The 19,117-nt window shown below is 34.2% G+C and overlaps 1 pseudogene; it reads right to left on the bottom strand.

The window, feature by feature from the left end:
• Nucleotides 1-289: 289 nt before the first annotated feature.
• On the bottom strand, nt 290-16,034 carry LOC129502455 (60S ribosomal protein L6-like; annotated as a pseudogene).
• Nucleotides 16,035-19,117: the final 3,083 nt, after the last annotated feature.

The raw sequence follows: 19,117 nt of genomic DNA, 5'->3' as shown, positions 1-19,117 counted from the left end.
CTTCTGTTTGTACTATTCTGTAGTAAGGATCCCATGCAAAGACTTTCATTTGACATAAAATTCTAATAATTTTACTGATGAATCTGCAAAGTAAGAACATTAAATTAATAAATTATCCATATGAATGTACTTTCAAGATGTTAATAATTCATGCCAAGTGTTCTCATTTTATATAATTCCTTTCCTTAATGTGGCTTTCTTCAGCTGAATTATAAAGCTTAGTGAAATAGAATTATGGCCTCGGATTCTTCTTCTTTTTTTTTTTTAATGGATCAGTTGTTTAATTAGGTTCTTTGTAAGAAATTTAGAACACCAATTTGTGAGGGTAAACTCCATATGTGAGAGAAGCACAGAGCGGAGGTAGCCCTGAAGCTGAAGAACAGCTTTGATTTTTGGCAGAATTTGCGAGTCCACAGCTTTCTGATCAACCTTGCGCTGCTCTGTAATCTCGTATTTCTCCTTCTCTGTGTCAAAAATCTCCCCTTCCTGGTGTCTGGGTTTACGCAGCTTCTTCTTCTTGAAATAAGCATCAGTGAGATGTTTGGGGATTTTCACACTGCTTACATCAATTTTGGTGGAAGTGGCAATGACAAATTTCTGGTGTGTTCTACGCAGAGGAGGTTGAGGGCCAGAGGTGCAGTCACAAGTAGCAAGCCACTTGTCAGTTCAGGAAAACTACCCTCTTGCCTCTTGTGGCGCCCAGTGAGGGTGATCAGAATGGTCCCAGGGGTGATGCGAGCTCACAGCTTTCTCACATGCTGACTGAAAGGTTTTTTGCCATGGCTCAACAGCTTGCGAGGCACATCTTCAGTAGGACAATACCTAGGCATTTTGCAAAGTTTAACCACTCGGGTACCACCATTCTTGTCACCACCAACTGGTTTTGTAACGGTAGCAAGACCTTCTTCTTTTTCTTTTCAACCCTGGATTTAGCTGCTGAATACTTCCTGTTGTACATGGCTTTTCTGGAATACACAGCCCATCGGGAATATCTGCCAATTCCTCTGACTAGGACAGGGCTTCGGCTGCAGTGGGGCTTCCCCTTCTTTGGCCTTTTAGCCTTGAGGTTGCCCTTCTTTGCCTTGCCACCAGCATTAACCTTCTTGACTTCAGGTTGCTTCTCCTTAGTATCCGGCCTCTCGGCTTTTTCGCCCGCCACCTTGCAAGATGGAAAAGAGTGGCCTCGGATTCTTATACTTAAAACAATTCACAGTATAGTTCTCCAAACAGTTTTCTTTTCTGCTGAAATTTGGTAGGCTACCCATTTAAGAAAATGTCAGCTTGGGGTGCATATATGTGAACTTAAACATTAAAGGAAAAATAGAAGTTTAAAAAAATAAATTGATGCTTAAAAATCAGTTAAATCTCATTTATGATGATTATAAGCACATATTTCTATGTTCTGTATTTATGGATAAATGTCTATAGTAGATTGAATTCTTACATCACATCATAGGGTATTTTTCCTCATGTTTTGTTAGGAATTCAAATTAATATGCTATTTGTCCCAAAGATATTTGGTTCGTAATTGTGGATAGATTATATTATCTATAAAATGAGTTTCTGTCATTGAGGGTAACTCAGAGACTATTTTGTGAAGGAGGTCTGCTTTCCAGGTACTGTTGAGCTCATATTTTATAGTCATCAGCCATCAGACCCTGGTAATGAGATGCATGGCCTTGAGACAAGGAAGTGACAATAGTATGCAGTGAGCTCTGACATTGCCTATGTCAAAGACAAGGCTGACTTCACAGAGTCTCTTAGCCATACAACTAATAACAAGCCAGTTTAGTAGACCTCTATTTCAAAAATTTGAATTTTCATGCTATAAAATTTTATAAAAATGTATGAATTAAAATAGCTTCTTAAAGCTATGCATAAAGATGTACATACATTTAACTGTACATAGTGCTCTAATGGAATATACATAAAATGCATTGATTTTAGCAAATAATGTATTTTAATAGAAAAGACATCCTTGCCAGAAATGAGTAAGTTATTATTGTCTTTAGACAAAAATATAACAGCGTAATTCAACACCCAAGTGTCAGTATCAGTAATAACATAATGTAGAAATATGTGTGTTTTTGGTGATGATGGTATTTCTATTGTCTGCAACCAGTATAATATAAAGACATCAGATTAGAAATTCGTAAATTATTTTTTAAGGATTTTATTTATTTATTTGAGAGAGAGAAAGAGTATATACACAAGTCGGGGGAGAAGCAGAAGGAGAGAAAGAAGCAGACTCCCTGCCCAGCTGAGCAAGGAGACTGATGCAAGGCTGAATCCCAGGACCCTGAGATCATGACCTCAGCGGAAGGCAGAACTTAATCAACTGAGCCATCCAGGTGTCCCTGAAATTCTTGAATTCTAATACAAGTTATGATCTCATATAAATATGTGGTCTTGGAAAGGTAAATTTTCTTGCACATATTCTGTTCTTAAAACGAAGCAATTGCATTAGTGTCCAGATCTAAGGTATGTATAATAAAACTGTGACATAGTGGCTTACTGACACCCTGTGAGTTGATCTGGTCTTGTTTCATGCTTTACCCTTCTCGGAATATCTGTTACTATTAATGTTACCTTACTGGTCTTTATGAAATACCCACAATAACCAGTTCCCATCATTTTCCACCACATCAATGATGTCACTTAAGAATTCATTATAGTAATCTACACATGAAGTAAGTGCTAGTTTTGAAATCCAGTTTCTGCTGTTCTAAGCTGTTTATAGTCAGGTTGCCTAAGTGGTTCCGTCTGTTAGGTGTCCGACTCTTGATCTCAGCTCAGGTCTTGATATCAGGGTCATGGTTCAAGCCCTGTGTTGGGCTCCATGCTGGGCATGGAACCTACTTTAAAAAAAAAAAAGTATCTTCTGTCTATAGTGCTTAAAGGTTATTCCAGATTATGCCCTGGCGTATTCATGAAATATTTCATTTTATCATTTTATGCATCCCTCTGCTTCACTTTACTTGATTCCTCACCTATTTGAGGTCAAACTTTGTCCAGTTACAGTTCAAGCAAAGACCCTATTTCCGGTCCTCAGCCTGGCAAGTGTTTTAGTCATAGATGTTCCCTTGTTCTTTATATGAGACAGCTGGAATTTGGATCTTGATGGTCACTGCTGTCATTCAGTGCCTAATCATAAACAAAGAATGGGTTTGCTTTAGCAACACAGTTTATCTCCTTGTCTAATTAGTGCCTCTCTGGCTAGGGTGCTGCTAAGGTAGCAAAAATTTGGCTTCTAGCTTTGTGCTGCTAATGAGAATTTTAGTCTGCAAGTATGCTTTGCCTGTAGCAACTTGATTTATTTACTTCATTTTAGGTCCATTTATTGTCAGTATGTTACACTGTTCCAAATAGTAAAATAATATATAGTCACAAGAATATTTTCCTGTTATATCTCTAGGGCAAGATCATCTGCAAAAAGTGTTCCCTGGCAGAATCATGTACAGACTCACAATCTGTTCAGCTTCTCGTGGCTTTACTAACCTTCAAGGGTTTAGTTGTTTCATCTCTTTTAGCAGCATAGAAATATTCAAATAGGCTCCTGTTAAACAAAAAATGCAACTTGATAAAATGTGCAGTGGAAAATATATACTCAGTGTTAAAACTTGTGTTGCATGATATATTTCCTTAGCTGTGCATCTCTAGTTAGATACCTCTTTTTTTTTTAATATTAGGAGCCTTTTCTTTTTTTTCAAGATTTGTATTTATTTATTCACGAGAAACACAGAAAGAGAGAGAGGCAGAGACACTGGCAGAGGGAGAAGCATGCTCCATGCAGGGAGCCCGAGGTGGGACTCGATCCCACATCTCCAGGATCAGGCCCTGGGCGGAAGGTGGCGCTAAACCACTGAGCCACCCAGGCTGCCCTTAGGAGCATTTCTATGCATTGGGAAACCTTCAGTCATTCCAGATAGTTTTGAGGAAGTTTTCCATTAGTGTGCTTTGTAAATCTCTGGTTACAGAAGCACCTCGGGTGCTGACCTAGCCAATCATGAAACCACATTTTTTGCTTCAGATGGAAGACCCATTACCCAAGGAGGATCAGAGCTCCTCACTGCATTTACATGGATACTGGGGGATGAGAATCACTTTTTTTTCTTTATAAAACTGTCTTCTATAAAGATATTTAAGTCTTCAACAATTAACAGTCTTTCCTTTCCAGCCTGCACCAGCCTGAGTATGAGATACAACTGTTGATGAAGAAAGCAGCATGGGTATCTGGATCTAGCCAGGGCTTAAATGAGATTATTCTCATAATTTCCAATTCCATGTATGGATACATTTTTTTGGCTTAACCTAGTTTCATTTAGACTCTTTCAAACAAAAGACTTTAACTTGTCCAAAATATACTCTAAAAATTATTGTTGGTAGCTTGATTTGGTAAATGGTTAGTAGCTTGATTTGGCTAATGGTTTGGTAAATTTCATGCAAGATAAAGGAGATAGTATAGTACATATCTTTTGATATGGTATAAATAGCTTATGTTCATTGCCTGGGATTACATACTTGATAACATTACTATAGAAAAATGACTTAAGAGGACTCTATGGAATGTAATTTCATGATTATGCATGCAGAATAAATCTCCCACAGAAAATATGATTTGAGATGACGGTTGTAGAAGAGTAAGATATTAAAATGTTGAGTAAGGAAAAGGGAGACTGAGTGAAGATATATTGCAGAGGTATTTTTAACTAACATGTACACATATGTGAGATGAGAATTTTCAAGAAACTGTAAATAACTCAGCATAGCATTAGCTTAGAATTCAAAATGACCATCAAAATGTAGATAGAAATCAAAATATGAGCATTTTTAACCTCTATGAACCTTAGTGTCTTCATTATAACATGGAAATTAGAGTATCTTTTCTATAGAATTTTGTGAGTTTTAATACAATTTGTGGAAAGTGCTTAGCCAAAAAAAACCATTTAGTAAATGGTTTTACCTTGTTATAGTGATAATGAATTACATAAAGTTCTTAGGATATCAGTAAGGTTGTCAACTTTTAAAAACATAACATATATTATAAAAACTAGTCATATAAACAGTAAAGTTATTTATTTTCATTAAAAAGGTATTTTCTTGAGACACCTGGGTGGCTCAGTGGTTGAGCACCTGCCTTCGGCTCAAGTCATAATCCCAGGGTCCTGGGATGGACTTCCACATCGGGATCCCTGCATGGAACCTGCTTCTCCCTCTGCCTATGTCTCTTCCTCTCTCTGTGTCTCTCATGAATAAATAAATAAAATATTTTAAAAATTTTAAAAATAAAAATAAGATATTTTCTTTGAGAAAAATGTTCATTGCTTTATCATTTGCCCAAGGAAGGCTGTCCTCTAGCGACAATATTCCAGAATTGCAGACACATAGTCCTCATAGCTGAGGAAATGTTCAAGTACCTGCCAGATTCAAGTCATGCATTAGGGTCATATTCAAGTCACGCATTAGGGTCATATTTGAGAACAAAGAATATCTAACAATTTTGGAAACATTAGATCTAAATTCTTACCATATAGGTTCTTTCAAAGTCCTGACCTTCATAATTTTTTTAAAAGATGAGTTTAAAGCACTATTTCCCAAAAGCCATCTTAAAAATAGTGAGGTCCTGTGTCAGTTTTATGTATGTATATATATAAAGAGAGAGAGAATATAGTATGGTTCATAAATATATACATTTATGCATATAGTATAGAATATAACTTATATAATTTGTATATGCTATATATTTATATATTACATTATGTATGCTTCATATATAAACGTATATATAAAATTTTATATAATTTATGTAATATATATACTTACTACATATGTTTTATATACATACATACATAATATACTTTTATGTGTGTTGATATAACACAAATCTTCTCTCAGCCACCCGGTGGCTCAGCGGTTGAGCATCTGCCTTTGACTTAGATCATAACCCTGGGGTCCTGGGATCGAGTCCCACATCAGGCACCCCACAGGGAGCCTACATCTTCTGAGCCTACATCTCTGCCTCTCTCTCTGTGTCTCCCATGAATAAATGAGTAAAATATTAAACAAATACACATATCTTCTCTCTTGGAAGTACCATGTTTTTTTATAAAATGATAATGATAGTACATTGTAGCTCTTTTATATACTTCTTTATTTGGATTTAATTTTCAAACTTTTCAAATTGAGGAGTTGGCAGTTCTATTTCAATTCTCACGTTTTCTTTCAAAATTGTACTTTTCTCCCCAAACCCAAAGTTTGAAAACATCTTATCTCTGTTCATGTAAAAAAATCTCTTCCATTCTATTTTATAATAGTCATTTAGTGTTCACGGAGAGCCACCAAGAAGAAATAGCAACAGATGGAACATAATTGTGGACTGCATCCTATTGTTAATGAACTGAAATAAAGATCATTGTAACAAAATTGTCCTAGATGTCAAGTCCAGAAAAAGTATTTGTCTTTGTCAATGAACTGGTAAACTTCCTATATAGATAGTGAAGTCTGTATAACCCATTTGAATGTTGTATCATTTATTTCTTTATTTTTGCTGACTTACGATGGGTTTTCCAATTGACACTGTGGATTCACCATTAACTACTTACAAATTTGATTTTAATTTAGCTGCATTTTAGTGACAAGTTTTTTATGTATAATTTATATAAAACACATATTTTAAATGTTTAATTTTAGCATTGCTGTCTGAGAAGTCTATCTTTATGCTTTTTTAAATAAAATTCCTTAAATATCCTGCTATAATTCTTTTATAAACAGTTCCGTTAAAATCAGACAAGTAGAGGACATTTCTAAATAAACAATACTATTATATTATACACCTATTCCATTCATGCTCTCATATCAGGTCCTCTATTCCACCGAAAAATCCTCCTCTAATATTACAGGATTTATATAAATCTGCCCTATTAATCACTCTTCATTTTTCCCAGGATAGCTTTCATGGGCTGACAAGTGGGAAGTCAGCATTGTCAGGTGTGCTAATGATTAAGTAGTAGTTTCAAAACAAAACTAAAAGTACAACAGAGTATAGTCTAAAAGATAAATCAAAAGATCTACCACTCATCCCCAACCTTCTACCACAACAACAAATAGAACCTTTGTAGTATTATTTTGAGATTAGGACATTTAATTTTCCTTTAAAATAGGTTTTCATACTGGTATGGTAGAAAGGTTTTGTAATGAGAGATGAGGTTAAAAACAGGGCAAAGGCCATACATTTTTTTTATAACACTCTGAATAGATTCTAGAGTTCTTTTGTTTAACAGCCCTTCCAGAAGGTAAATTTATATGCAGTTCAAGCACTTAAAACCATAATTTATTCGTCAGCATCGCTTTCTCTAGCTATTCTTTATTAAATGGCATCATGATACTTTGCAATGGAATGTGATTGTGCAACCTGATATTGCTTGTGTGCGCTGATAAAGGATGAAGCGATGATTGTATTCCTATTCTTTTGCATACTATGAATTTAAATTTCAATTAAATCAGATTATTCTGTTCTATGCCATCTTTATTTAACATTAGTGGTGATTAGTTTCTAATTTCTGTTGCTACTGATATCAGCTTTATACCTTCCCATCTGTGAATATCAAGTGAAGGCATTCACACATTTCCATTATATTTATTTGTATTTTGAATTTACAGGGTTTTCAACCCCTTAAAATTTAACTAAGTGTGAAATGTTTCAAATTAGGAACCACAGTCTTAGAAGCATTAAAGCACACTGTGGGATGTTAAAGTCTATAGTTGGTAAAAGTTTTAAGCTATTTTCAAATTGTGTCTTATTTTCCCCTTAAAATAAATAAGTAAAGAAAGTATCTTAGATTCACTGCTAATATCTAAAATAACAAATTTGCAAGATATTTATAGAAAGAGAAATAGATTTGAACAGTTTTGAATTATGACCTTAATGTAATATACTTAAAACCTAATCCTTTAAAATATAAAGCCTCCCTACACACCTTCATTTTTCTTCATTTTATTCTTTTTCCTGTATTTTCTTTGCAACCAACAGAATTCTAGGCAGTCATTGACTCTAGACTCTTAACTGGATTCTTTTCCTTCCCTCTCTTGTAGGCATTTGGCCCCACTGTCACTGTTTTAGTTTAGGGCTTGATCATCTCTTGCTTGTGTGCTGCAACAGCTTCCTGGACAGTATTTCTGATGAGTAAATTCATCCTCCACAAGGCTGCTAGACCAACTGATCTAAAGTGGGTGCATTCCATGGTTCTCCATTGTTGGATGATATAGTCAAGTTTTTAAAAATGAAGTGAGGTATGGAGAGCCTAAGTGGCTCAGATGGCTTACCACTGGACTTTTGATTTTGGCTCAGGTCATAGTCTCCAGGTGCTAAAACTGATCCCTGCCTTGGGCTCCACATTCAGCGGGAAGTCTGCTTGAGATTCCCTCTTTCCATCTCCCTGTGCCCTTGCCCTCCTCTAAAATAAATAAGTTGGGATGCCTGAGCATCTGCCTTTGGCTCAGGTTGTGATCTCCAGGTCCTGTGATTGAGTCCTGCATCAGGCTCTCCAGGAGGAGCCTGCTTCTCCCTCTCCCTGTGTCTCTGCCTCTCTCTGTGTATCTCTCATGAATAAATAAATAAAATCTTTAAAAATAAATCAAATATATAAAAAAAGGAATTTTTATTGGATTTACAATAGACCATTTGATCCTCACAATAAGACAGTAGTTAAAATCTTATCAGTTGCTAGTCACCTTTTATATAATAAATATTTTATAATGCCTTCTCCAAAAATAAAGCTAACACATATACAACTTCAGTACACATGAGATTTTTTAAAAGATAATTACCTATAATAAAAGGAATATTATTCAAAAATGTTTAAGTTCCTGAAATTCTTAAAGTAATAAGAATGAGAATAAAATAAGAACTACTTTCCTAATAAAATACATTTAAAATAATAATAGCTTTGGGTAGTGGGGAAAAGAAAAGAAAAATAAAAGGGAGCTCAACATGTCTCTGACATATAAATATATTTATATATTTCTTGTGTGTGCATTTTTGCATGTGTACAGATGCACCCTGTAGTATATGTATACACTTATATACATATATGAGAAGTCATCATATCAATTTCTCAGTATACAAATACCTTAAGTAGGTAAATATTTCTACTCAGCTAAATCATTGTCAGTGGCTTCAACATAAAAATTGTGAGGATTATAATGAATTCACTCTATAATATTTATCAGTTTTTATCGTTTATTTGAAATTAGAATCATTCATGTTATTTAAAACTTGAAAGCTTTGAAATTTAGGTTTTTTTATTGACCCACTTAATCATTTTCATTGTTTACTACAATGCCAACAACTAGAATTTAGATATGGTTGTCCATTTATTTTCAGGGGAACAATACCTCCTCCAGTAGAAAATATCAAATCATCATCTATCCCTTATGTTTTAATATTTCCTTTGTTCCATTTTGGGAAAAAAGGAAGAAAAGAGAACTTTGGTGATGCATCTTAGTTTGTAGAAAACTGTGGGAGGTAGTTTAAAATGTGGTTAGAAAATTATCCCCTAAAGACATGTTAGGTTAAACAACTTTCAGAATATGATTAGAATTAACCCAAAGGTATTGGAATGAAGGGGTTATGTGGGTGGTAAAGGTGGCTTGTGGCTAGAAACTAATTAGCATTGAATAAATTACTAATCAAATTTCCTTTTTCAAATATAGGTATGATTTATTCCAGGGAGGGTCTTGGTATAATTGACCTAAATACTGACCTATTTTTGCTATCTTTCCTGGTATCAAATAAAAGGCTTTTGACAGATGAGAATTTGTCAAGTGACTTTCCTAAAATTGTTTCATTAACAAATTTATTTTTTGTTGAACTCTGATGCATAGCAAATCCAATTCCAAAAATCTTATAAAATTCTGTCTAAATTTTTATTTATAATGGTCTTGTGTTAGAATTATATTTCATCTGTGAGAATTCAGTCAATTAGTACATATAAAGTAGTTTAGAACAAGATTAGACAAATGGTAAGTGCTTGGAAATATATTAGGTATTATTATTATTATTATTATTATTATTATTATTACTATGTGAAGATTTGTTCCAATACATAAAGGTGTAAATATCTATGCACATGTATCTTAAATGAGTAGTTATTATATATCCAGTATGGCTTTTATTTTTGTTGTAATTTTACTTGTTGAGACTACTGAACACAAATTATCATTCTGTTGAATGTTTCCGTAGTTTCTTTTTTAAATAATTTTTCTACACTACTTTTGAGAAATATGTCTATTTTTCAGAAATCATTTCAATCACATGAGTTTACATTGAATGTAAGTCTGTTTTAGTAGTAATTAATATCTGTTTGAATGCTCTTTCAAAACATTTTCAGTTAAGTCTTTCCTTCATTAGATCAATCAACCGAGATATTATATATTGAACACTAGATCTGCACACAAATATTTGTAATATTCCTTCTAAGAAAGAACCTAATATCTAAAAGATAAGACTTACATGAATAAAAAATTATTGTTATCACTTTTCATAAGTGCTAAGCAGAGATATATGAGAATTAGAACAAATCCGTCCTAAAGAAGTCAACAATGTCTTTCAGAAAAAGAAGCAGGAATGTACAGAATAGGAGAATGAAAGGATCTGTGAGGAAGTCAAATGTTTCAAGAAATCTAGTTAATTCAAAGGCATGATTTTTTTCCTTATATTTGCAACACAATTACAAAAAATCCTTTGCTAAATTGCCCTTCATTTAAGAATGTTTTGGAATTGAACCCTGTATCACTTGAGAGCTTGCTCAATAATCCCTGAAGCAGAATAAACTTGCTTATACATGAAAAGCTGAGTTATCGCGTCTTTATTTCCCAGTGACTTGATAATTACCTGGACAATTTCAAGATAAAAGCAGAGCCAAATTAAGACACCATTAAACACGGCAAGTGCTTAGTGAGCTTCATGATTATTTAGTCTTCAGAGAAAGGTGAACTGAAGAGTTTAGGTTTATAACCTAGTTGAGTTTTAAACCCTGGTATTTTTTTTTTTTTGTAGTTGTCATTTCAGAGTTACTTAGCAATATTTTGAGGGAAAAGATTTCAAAATTCAATAAAATAAAGCATGAAAAGTAACAATGAACCAGAAATCACAATTAGATAAATAAATCAATCCAAAAATTACTCAAACAGAAGATAAATAAACAATTTGTTAACAGAGGATTGCTAAGACTATTTACTGTAAAGGTAGTGTATGAGCACTGTCCTAGTTCAGGCTGTCATAACAAAATACCATTGACAAGGTGGCTTATACAGCAGAATTGATTTTCTCACAGCTCTGGAGGCTAGATGTCCAAAATCAGGGTGCTAGCACGCAGGTTCTGGAGGGCTCTTTTCTTGGCTTGTGGGTGGCCACCTTCTTGCTGTGCCTTCCCCTGGCAAGAGAGAGTCATAGCTTTCTGGTGTCTCATTTTCACCAGGCAAAAAATCCATCATGACTGCTCCACCCTTTTGAACTTATCTAAATCTAATTACCTCCCAAAGTCTTCATCTCTTAAATACCAACACGTTAGGAGTAGGGCTTTAATATTTGAGTTTGAGGGTGACATAATTCAGTCCAGAGCAAGCACTTAAACTAAGGTTATCAGCATGAGTCAGCTAGTTATTTTAGGAAGTTATTGGACAGATGCTTGGAGCTAGTAGAAATAGATGGGTTAGTGGAATCTCTGCTTTATCATGTCCCTGTTAGTGATCACTGGGCAGTCCATTTTCTTACCTTCTCTAAACATTCATTTCCTCAATTGTAAAATAAAGGCCATACCTACCATAAAGTGCTCAGGAGTGGGAGCATCTGGGTGATTCAGTTGGTTAAGCATCCAACTCTTGATTTTGGCTCAGGTCATAATCTCAGGGTCTTGGGATGGAGCCCCAAGGGGCTCTTCACGATCAGCAGGAGTTGGCTTGAGCTTCTTTCTCTAACCTCTTCCTCTGCCTCTGTCTATGCTTGTACTCTTTCTCTTCCTTCCTCTAATAAACAAATACCGTCTTTTAAAATAAATAAGCAAAATTTTTAAAAGTGCTTACAACAGAAAGGTAAAATGCTCAAGTGTTCAGACAGTGCCTGGCACATAAATGCTGAATAAATGTTTGTAGCTATTTTCCTTTTTAAATTTTTAGCATATTTTGAAAGGGGTAATACATTTATGAATGGTGTAATTTCCAATCATTTCAATATTTAAAGAATTGCCTCAAATCAGTGTATTCAAATGAGAAATATTAGCATTAAATGTGTTTTCTTTTTCAGAAAGAACTATGCAGAGATGCATAGAATGTCAGAATCAAAATGTTATGAAGTACTGGGACTTCAAAATATAATTAAATTTGATAATTCCAGATACAGAAAATTTTTGATATGATGAGTACCACTTACATTTTTAAGTGTACATATGTATTTAGATTATTTAGTCTGCTTATGTGGAGATCTATAGCATCATACAAATAGTTTTCACCATGTATTTGTGATTTAATATGGCATGTTATTGAAGTCATTGCAAGAATATTTCAAGGAGCTTATTATAATCAAGGAGCTGCTTTTGTTTAGGGTTAAGTAATGATCATCTAGAATTGGTATACATATGTATACACATAATATGTATGCACTTAAGTCATAATATTTAGAAATTTAGTTATAAGGGTCTTATATTTTAAAGTCAAAAACTAAGAAAAACTGAGGTGTCAGGAAAGCAGTCTGTAGAATACTGATAATATTCCACTGGGAGCATTCTGTATATTTCAGTCTGTAGGAAAATAATCCTTCTACCTTAATCATGTCTCCTTAAGTTCATTTTTATACTTAGATTTAAATATAAATGTTGTGCAAGTAATAGTATGTCATCCATCTATCTAAAGTGATGAAAAGGAATTCCAAGACTTAACTACTTAACTTTATGTGTTTGTAAATATATGTTATGGTATTTGTCATCAAAAAGGGATAATTGGATTTCTCCATTTTTCTGAAGATATGACATTTAAGTTGTTATCACCAACTGGTGATATCTGCTGATATTTGTGTAAAAAAGTACAACACCCCCCTATTGTCCATATGATGTTCATATGACCAAAATTTGTTTTTTAAAAAAGGACAAAGCAAGAGAAATAGGGTGGTGTTGGAACATACATTGTTCTTGGTGAAGAAAGCACAATATTTTAAAAATTTTATGGGTTCTGAGAAAAACTGGTTCTGCTTATAGCATCTGTAAGTTACAACCCAGACAGTTCCCATATAATTACCCCAGGAACCTGTGATTTTATACTATTATTCCTAAAATCCAAAGCTTGTGCTTCTAAGCTAACTCCTTGTAGGGACTCTAAAGATTTCATCAATTAAATTTAATCATTATCAGAGAATGTACTTGAAGAAAGATTTGTCAAATTAAATACAGTGGCTTTAGAAATGTATCTAGATTTTTAGTATAGAGTATGTATGATCAGAATGCAATTGATTTTAAAGATGGTACCAGAACCAGAATGATAAATGATTTGGAATTTGAAGACACGGGCTTGAATTTTACTCTTTTAATTACTATGCTGGGTAAGTAGCTTAACATAGCTGAGCCTTATGATCTTATAAAATGAAGAGAAAAATACATACCTTATTTATCCCATAGGGCTATTGTGAAGATCAAATGAGATAATACATGTGTGAAAGCTCTTAGTAAAACTTCAGTCATATAAACAAAAATGTTACCATTAATTTAATAGATATGATACTGCTTAATGAATCACATTTAAAAGTTAAACCTAGCTATGCTTTTTCTACAGTCTAATGTGTGACTTTGTTTAATGGGGAGCCACCACTAATTAAAGTGTAGTTTATGTTCATGCTGTTCACATTTGTCCAGCTTTTTACCCATAATCTACTGATAGTAATTCATGAACATTTAAAATGTACAGCAACAGTCTGGTCCAGCATGGCCTGTCTCACATACCCCTAGCTCATGCTGGGCTTTCACAATGAAGCCTGCTGAGACAAAACAGTTTCACAGTCTTCTTAGGGTGAATTATTTTCCATTTATCCAGGATAAACCAAATTCTAAGGAATTCATAGCAAAAGCCTAGTTAAAAAAGAAAAACAGAATAAAGCACACAGTTTCTATGCAAAATTAAATGTCTCTCTTTCTTCTAATGAAATGTGAATTAAACAAGATAAGATAAAATATTAATTACAAACACATTTAATAATAAAATTTGTATTTCCCATTTAGGTGTTATTAGAAAATGTGATATGAAAAATAAGTCCACTTACAAAATCTCAGTTTTTGTGGTAGCTGAAAACAAAATTAATTTTAAAAGTACAATTATCAACTAAAATAAGACAAACATGATTATTTAAAACCCACATTTATCAGTAAGCCTCAAAGGAGTTCAGATATGTCTCCCAATTTGGCCATACCACTTCAAGAAAAAAACATTTTAAAAATCCAAATCTCAGGTCATTTTGAAAATCCAAATTCGAGCATCATCTTTGAGTTACTGTATTTCATTGCAAAGAAAAAATTTATCCAAGACACTGTAGCAACTTAGCACCCTCCAGATAGGTAGTTTTCACATTCTGGTGCATAGGCTTGATCGCTTTCTACTAGGTCAAGAATTAACTTTTAGCCGATTAGACAATCCTGAGTATGGCCCTTTGGAAGATAGGAAGCTTGCCACATGAAGAGCCCAGTATATGGGAGACAAAAAGGAAGAATGGATAGCACGTGAGATTCATTGTGATAAAGTGATTTTGGCACTGCAAAATGAAGATCTTAATCTTACATACGACTATCTTGCTGAGATTTAGTTTTCTAATTCATAAAATGAACATAGTTAATGCCTATGTTATTGGGAATCTGTAAAGAGTAAAAATATTTTGTATATAAAGTGGCTGAGATAGTGCCTGGCAGAAAATGTGGTGTCAGTAGAAGCTACTAGATAGTTATCTGAGGAAAGATAAGTTAGACATAAACCAAAGCCAGATGTCCAAAATGCAGCTACCCATGGCAGACATTATTAACCCATCATGAAAACTTTAGCACACAGGAAAAAAAAATATTTGTTTCAGTAAAATTAGAATGTATCCTTCTATAGATTAAATAATCTAGCTAAGTATCGCCCCCTCCATATACTAAATGAAGTGTCCTAGGTAAATAATTCAGATACCATATTCTTAGGAAAGCCTCCCTGATATACCTGCCACTGAACATAGGCTAATGTAAGGTCACAGTAGCAGAATTCCTGCTGTGTCACATGAAGCAGTCAACCTCTATGAGTCCTGAGTGTCCTCATCTCTTAGCTATCCCCCATGCTTTAATTTGGTTGCAAATAGTTGTCCCTACTCCATGAGCTTATTTGCCACTCATGAAGTATCTCTTCTGGGAGGTACTCATAATGACAGCAAAAAATAGCATGCCCACAAGATGATGTGACTTGATCTCAATTCAATGGGAAAGTTTTAAGGATGGATAATTTGTAAAATCCAAAGCTGAGTCATTTCAGAAATAAGATGTGTTACGGCAAATAAAGCATCCCTCACTTATTAGGATGCCTGCATAATAGTACTAAAAAACACAAATGTGGGTCACAGAAACAATACAAACCTTTACTGAAAATCTGACCACTGTTGATGGTGCATAGAAAATTTTCATTCTAAGACTGATGTTTTAATTTCAAGAGAGCTGAAAGGTGACCTATGTGTGGTTAAGGATGCAGAGATGATGTCTAAAAAGCATGCCTGATAGTTGATTGGAGGGAGAATGCTCACCTCATGCTGACAGGTTTATACCAGTGGTGCAGGAGGGAGGACTGCAAGCAAGCAGCAATGAGAGCCAGCAGATCCGTATTAACATTTTATACACTGAATTTGATAATGTATTCTTCATGCTAAATAACTTTTTGAAACTTACTTCATCTGATTTGAGATGTGATTTGAGAACTGCCAATATGTTAGGCAATCTGCTGCAAAATTGTCTGTTTTCATCTAAGTACCTCTGCATCATCTTAGGCCCTTCTGTATACCAATTCTTCTTCTCCTTCTTCTTCTATTTTTTTTTAATGCAGGCCTACTCAGCAAATCAGAGAGCTTAAATTTATGTTTCCAGTAGCAACAGTATGCTAGAGGGATTATTTTAGCTACATTTTAAGGCCTATAAGAAAAGGTAAATGTCAGCATTAGGGCAAACACTAAGGTACGTGCAAACAGTGAACCTGCCCAGAGAACCAATTAGATTAGACTGTAAAATAAGGATACCGAGTGGGAGGTAAATGCCCACCTGGTGAGATTTCCAGAGTCTTGGGAATGCACGTCTGTTCCACCTACTGCTGGATGATGCATTAAATACTTTACTGGTAAAAGTTCCTTTTTTTAAGTCTCATGTTTCCCCAAAATGCTATACCTTTTAAAATATAAACACCACAGGGAGGGTTGAAAGGCTATAAATTACATCAGACTTATACAATATAGTATGAATGGGCTCCTCAGAGCCAGTCCTGAGAGAAGATTTTGATTAGGGAAGTGATGAGGGAAAACTCCAAAAGAAAGAAAATGTTTGTATTTTAGTGAGTGTGTGTGTGTGTGTGTGTGTGTGTGTGTGTGTGCGCGCGCGCGCGCACGCGTTTAGGCGGTATATAATGAATATTTCATTTTACTACTTCATTGTTTTGTTCAACCAATTGCCCAAAAGTGAGAGTCATAACTTCATTTGGTAACTCCCATGTTTTCCTAGTTCTCCTGCCCTGATATTTGACTTCCTAATTCTAAAACTGAATTATTTAGATAGGAAGTCTTTGAGTTGAATCATTTCACTCTGGAAAGTAGTTGTGGTCCAGTGGAAAGCACAACAGAGTAAAAATCAGGTCCACTTACTGACTAGCGGCAGGACCACTTCACTCTAACCAGCCCACCAGCATACTTCTGGCACCTGACTCCTAAATCTTGTGATTGTGCCTCCTCGTGCACTAGGGATGAATATTTCACCAGTATGCATACTATTCTTACTACTGGTCTTGAAACTTGACTGAACTTAGTGAATGAATATCTGAACATATACATTGAAAATATAAAGGCAAAAATAATAACTTTAACAATATTATTTAACAATAATGTTTAACAATAATGGCATACATGTAATTTTCTCTTTGCTTTTGTTAGAAATATACATTAAATTATTTAAAACACATTGATACTATTTTAAAAATAGAGATAGAAACAATTACAATTGTCAGAAGGATCTTGACCAAGTTAAGTAAAACTTGGTGGAGTTAAGGTTGAGAATTTATAAAATGACAATGACTTCAAAGAAGGAGTAAGAACATATTACTGAAAATGTTAATGGAAGGAAGTGAGTAAAATGTAGAAATAAACCTGTTAGGTTTAAGGAAAATTTCTACTGGGTTAGCCTAGGCTCAAATAGAGAATTAGGAAGCATGAGTATTGCTCCAAAACTAGGGATGAGAAAAAAAGAAACCTGATAATAAATTATATATTAAGAGACAGTTTCACGAAACATATATTTAGAAACTAGGGTCAGAGGGTATATATTTTATTTACCTGAGAATAAACTAGACATGAATCTATTAGCTTGGTGGCCACCAACAGTTCACATAAAGAGAAATCTTTCTGTAAACCCCATCAGAAACCAGTTAAAACACTAGGAACAGGAGGGCCAACCAGAGGACTAGAAAATTATCTGAGGGCATATATTTTGTTAGTTACGTCTATATTACAGTAGTTGACATATCCCTGAAGATCAAGCAAAGGTACAGAAAACAGTTTGTCATAAATATCAGGGGGGAAAGTCTTGATGCAACAAGTGTGCCAGCTGTAGGAAAGCCAATGCTCCTCTGTACTTGACCACAGTAAACTCATAACCTAAATAATTCAAACATTAAAACTGAAAGCAAGAAAAGCACTGGGATAGTTACATAAGCTAGGAAAAAAAAAAACACATGGTATGTTAGAATCAACGGAAAGAATATTGAGAGAAAGACTTACAAAGAAAGCATAATTTTATTTTGTAGGTAATGTGACAAAACAGCTACTTATGTGAATTCCATTTCAAGTAAAAATGAATGTTTTCAGAACTGTTATTGAACTTACAAGGAGCTTGAAGGCCAAGAATTCAAGATGGGTGGAAAGGGTCTGCAACCCAGGTGATAAGGAGTTATTTACTAAGCACAAAAGAAAGAAGCGTTATGTAAGAGTAATTGATCTACTGAAAATGTCCTAGAAAAAAATTAAAGCAATTGATCTTCAACAAAAATAAATGCATTGTTAATTAAAATGTCTTCATAGTATAATCAAACACAAGAGTGTTTAGGTTACACTGTACTCAATATTAAAAATAAATAAACATCAAATTAGAATATTTGGGAACTCAAATTTTCTTTTGCTTGCAATGTTTTTAGTTGATTGATTGGTATTCTGGAGCTCTTAAACTGGGGTGATTCTAGTTTATAGCAATACTCTTTATGAGGAAAACAAGGTTTTGTTTCAAAGGAGTATCACTGTTTTTGCCTAGTAATAGCTCAACATAAGTCACTTTCTGAAAACCGACAATTCGGGGTGGAACACTTGTCCTGGCTTTCATAGTTCAGAGATTTTGAGTATGTTATTCATCTGAGCAGTCAGATGTTTTGTTTTGCCTTTAATTCCAACAAAGCTGAACCTTTACTGATGCTAAAATTCTGTGCACTCTACAAATCTGTGAAAATTAAAAAAGAATTGAAGATGATCCATTTCCCTAGCGTATGTACTTTTGGAAGTCTGGACAAGTAGGAGTATATTTAAAATGCAAATATTATACTGAGATGCTAAAACAATTTACATTCTGAGGCTGCAGTTTAAATATAATTGCATTACATTAAAACACAGTTGGGTTTATCGTGTGATATAAATTTGGTTTATTTCTTACAGATTTATGGTGACTAGGATTTTGTTTTGATCTTGTAGTATATACGGAAATTTCACAACCATCTCTTATAATTTGTGAAGCTTTAGCAGCAACATTTGTAAACACAAGGGGATGTTTTCACTTTTTAGTAGGGGAAGAGCAGATGGTTGGGATTAAGGGAATCACTCCTT

Source organism: Nyctereutes procyonoides, unplaced genomic scaffold, assembly GCF_905146905.1.
Source record: "Nyctereutes procyonoides isolate TBG_1078 unplaced genomic scaffold, NYPRO_anot_genome, whole genome shotgun sequence".
Taxonomy (NCBI): Eukaryota; Metazoa; Chordata; class Mammalia; order Carnivora; family Canidae; genus Nyctereutes; species Nyctereutes procyonoides.
This window is presented reverse-complemented; position numbering and strand designations above follow the sequence as displayed.